Source organism: Coptis chinensis, chromosome 3 (assembly GCF_015680905.1).
Source record: "Coptis chinensis isolate HL-2020 chromosome 3, ASM1568090v1, whole genome shotgun sequence".
NCBI classification, from domain to species: Eukaryota; Viridiplantae; Streptophyta; class Magnoliopsida; order Ranunculales; family Ranunculaceae; genus Coptis; species Coptis chinensis.
The window spans coordinates 72,073,119-72,077,286 of record NC_141458.1 but is presented as its reverse complement, the minus strand read 5'-3'; the positions used below and the strand labels follow the sequence as shown (position 1 = coordinate 72,077,286).

Genomic DNA, 4,168 nt, shown 5'->3' with positions numbered 1-4,168 from the left:
GAATATAAAACTTTTTTTTTCGATATATATCGGAATTTCCGATATAATCGATACATATCGGTTGACTTTTTGACCATTTTAAAATATAAATCCGATATTTTCAATATATTTCCGATATATATCCGATATTTCTGATATTTTTGATATTTTAAATAGTTTGGACTAGTTACCAAAAAAATAGATATATCCGATATATCCGATATATATCGGTTTTTGGGTACACCGATATATTTATCGATATCGATATTTTGGGCCTTGGTTGAAACGTAACGTTGGCTAGAATACGTGAAAGTGATTGAAAACCCAATTTGTAGCACACGGTACTGTACATCAATTTGTCCACAAACGAGAAGGGCCTGAAAATCCTGAAATCGCACTCACATTGTTGAAAGGCTTGAAACTGGCTCTTATTGTAAACCAAAAGCCAAGAGCCACTGTGGCACTGTTCACTGAATCCAAAACTCGAGACTCTTTTAAACCAACTACATCTCCGAACAAATGGCACACAAGAAATCATTTCCTCATTACACGCTCTCAACTTCCAAATGGAACCATCATCTCAGACTCAAACAACTACACCACTCCTCCAACGTCGCTGGAGCAACTTACCGTTCAGAACCAGTTTCCAAATGAAGACCAACGTCTGGTCAGAACTAGGTGGTTCCGTAGGTGATTTAGGTACATATATCCCTATAGTTCTAGCACTCTCAATAGTCAACCATCTTGATCTAGGCACAACCTTAATCTTCACCTCATTCTACAACATCATTACTGGCTTTCTCTTTGGTGTTCCTATGCCCGTTCAGCCCATGAAATCTATAGCAGCTGTTGCTATCTCTGAATCGCAGACTCATCTCACTGTTCCGCAAATTATGGCTGCTGGTATTTGTACTGCTACTGTTTTACTCGTCCTTGGTGTTACTGGTCTCATGTCTGTTATATATAAATATATTCCTTTACCCGTTGTTCGGGGTGTTCAGCTTTCGCAGGGTTTACAGTTTGCTTTCTCTGCTATTAAATATATAAGATATGATCAGAATTTTGCTACTGGTAAATCTGGTGCTTCTCGTTCTTGGATTGGCCTTGATGGTCTAATTGTCGCGTTATCTGCACTTTTGTTTATAGTACTTGTTACTGGTTCTGGTGATGATGGGATTGAGTCTTTAACTGAATCAGAAGAACTAGACCAACGTAGACGACGTCGTGGAAGAAGAATGCGTATCTTATCGGCAATTCCAGCTGCTTTCTTGGTATTCATTTTCGGTTTATTACTTTGTTTTATACGTGACCCTTCGATTTTTAAACAACTTAAATTTGGTCCTTCAAAGATTCATATTGTGAAGATTACTTGGGATGATTGGAAGACTGGATTTATTCGCGCTGCAATACCACAGATTCCACTTTCGGTTTTGAATTCGGTGATTGCAGTTTGTAAACTGTCTACTGATCTTTTCCCCGAAAAAGATGTATCGGCGACAGCAGTTTCAGTTAGTGTTGGAATAATGAACTTAGTTGGTTGTTGGTTTGGAGCTATGCCTTGTTGTCATGGGGCAGGGGGACTTGCTGGGCAATACAGGTTTGGTGGAAGGAGTGGGGCTTCTGTACTCTTTTTAGGGGCCATGAAGTTGGTTTTGGGACTTGTATTTGGGAATTCTTTTGTGAGGTTATTAAGTCAGTTTCCTATTGGGATTTTGGGAGTGCTTTTGTTATTTTCTGGGATTGAATTAGCTATGGCTGCAAGAGATATGAATAGTAAACAAGAGTCTTTTGTAATGTTGGTCTGTGCTGCAGTGTCTTTAACGGGGTCTAGTGCGGCTTTGGGTTTTGGATGTGGGATTGTATTGTTTTTGGTTTTGAAGCTGAGAGAGATGGATTGCTCTTTAGGTGGTGGTGGATTTTTCAAATCAAGGCCTTCTGATGCTGGAACTAGTGACAATTCTTAAGAGTTGTGGTATATTCCCTTGAAGGATTAGGGGATGGTAGTGGTGTCATTCAGTAAAATGAGCCGAGCATTGGAGCAAGAGAAGTTTCTACTCAGTATGTAACTAACATAATTTGCTCAATCTTTAGACTCTCAATTTATGCCATAATTATAGTTCTTCCTAAGCCTATATAACTCCATGTTACCATGTATTTCATGTGTAGAGCATGCCTATATATATGTGCATTTTCTTAGTGTAATAGTGTTTAACCACCTATTTATACCTCAAACGTTCACATAGAAACATATTACTTGATTATTCCAGTGCATAAATATTAAGTTTACACTGATATGCGCATAACCATCATATCTGAGCAGATTAATCCCAGAATTTCATTTTAGTTTTTTTTTTGAAAAAGGTTAATAGGGTTAGGCAGACCCTTACCTGTATTAAGATCTTAAATATAGCATTCCCCTTACATCATTCAATACAAGTTCAGCAAGTCTATTGTCCAAAGGTGGACCATTACATACATGAGTATCATCTACAGAACAAGAAAGGTTTGCTAACGTTGGTTAACTTCTCGATAAACATGAGTGAATATGACATCCTCAAGCTTAGAGACATGATAGGTTATAGCTGCTGTTAAGTTACAGCAGTACCACGGTGCAACTTCTGATCCTTTGAGGATATACACTGCTCTGAGAGAGTTTGAACAAACTGAAACTTTGAGAATTCCTTGTTGTTGGCAAAGAAGAAGACCTATTTCAATGGCTTTTAGTTCTTGGTAAAGAACTGATCGTTGATAACCTCCTCCAGCATAAGAGAAGACAACATTCCCAAGATGATCAATGCCTAATCCTCTATAACTGACACTGTTTAATTTTCATAGAGCCGTCTGTGTTCAACTTAATGTAACCAGAAGGAGGGAACTTCCATCTACACTGAATAGGTAGTTTGGTCTTGAATTTAAATTGGATGTCGAGCCTGGCAAGAAGGCTTCTGGTTTTTGGAGAGTCCAGGATTGTGTCTATCTTGATTCCCAAGTAAATTTTCATTTATTTGAGGATAGAATTAGCAACATGCTGCCATGAGTTTAAGCAATGCTTAAACCTCCTTCCATTTCTCTCTCTCCAGATATGTCCTATAGTGGCACAAACATATACTTTGTAAATTTCCTGCATATGTTAATGATATCACACCACTCTCCATTCGAAGCTTTCACTGCTCTCCCTAGACCAAGTTCATACTTCACAATTGACCAAACACTTTTGGAGAAAGGACAATAAAAAAATAGATGTTTGGAGTTTTCCCTTGCACAGAGTCACAGAGGCAACATGAAGATGTTGCAAGAACTTTTTTATGCATGAGCCTATCTTGCGTAGATAGACTCCCAGAGAAGAGCTGCCATCCATTAAAGGAGTATTTTGGTAGAACTAGTTTTCCCCAAACCATAGAACACCAATTAGGCTTGTTGTGCTTTCTCCTTAGTGCTTGATAAGCAGCTTTGGAAGTGAATGCTCTCGTAGACGAATTCAGCCAGACAACTTTTATCTTCAGATAAGAAATTATTGATGGTAGTAGCTAGGATAGCATCCTTGAAATCTGATGCTGGAAGATTAAGCACAAAATGATTCCATTGACCATTTAATATAAGTGTACTAACCTTTGCATTAAGGGGAAAATTCCAATGATCTTTTGCAGCTTGTATATTGATCAAAAAGTCATGCCATAGCAAAGTTTCATTACCGGCTGCAATGCTATATCTGGGAAGCTTCCTGGCAGTTTTTCTATTATTGAGTATACTTCTCCAAGTCCAGGAACAGTCCCTAGGCACTTTCATAGTTCAAAGGAAATTATCTTTGATGTGCTCTGCCCATGTCGATGTGGTCCATAATCCAGATTCTTTACTTGCAAGCTTGTATATTAGACCACAATGAGCAGCTCTGTTCCAAATAATGGGATCTTGAATCCCCAACCCTCCCTCATTCTTAGGATATTGAATGTTCTCCCTACTTGATTGGTGCATCTTCTTTCCCATCTGAGGACCACTCCATAGGAACTTAGTGCAAATCTTAGCAATCTTGAGCAAGACATCTTGAGGGAGAATGAAAGTTTTTGCCCAGTAAATGTGAAATGATGCAAGGACAGATATGATTAACTGAAGTCTTCCTGCATGGCTCAGAAATCAATTCTTCCAATTCTCAACTTTCATTGTTGTTTTTTCAATCAAGGGTAAGCAGTCC

General features: G+C 38.5%; 1 pseudogene across 1 annotated transcript; it reads left to right on the top strand.

The window, feature by feature from the left end:
* Positions 1 to 420: 420 nt before the first annotated feature.
* On the top strand, positions 421 to 2,175 carry LOC147510686 (molybdate transporter 2 pseudogene; annotated as a pseudogene). Its single transcript, XR_015218988.1, has one exon. The product of XR_015218988.1 is annotated as a molybdate transporter 2 pseudogene (transcript).
* Positions 2,176 to 4,168: the final 1,993 nt, after the last annotated feature.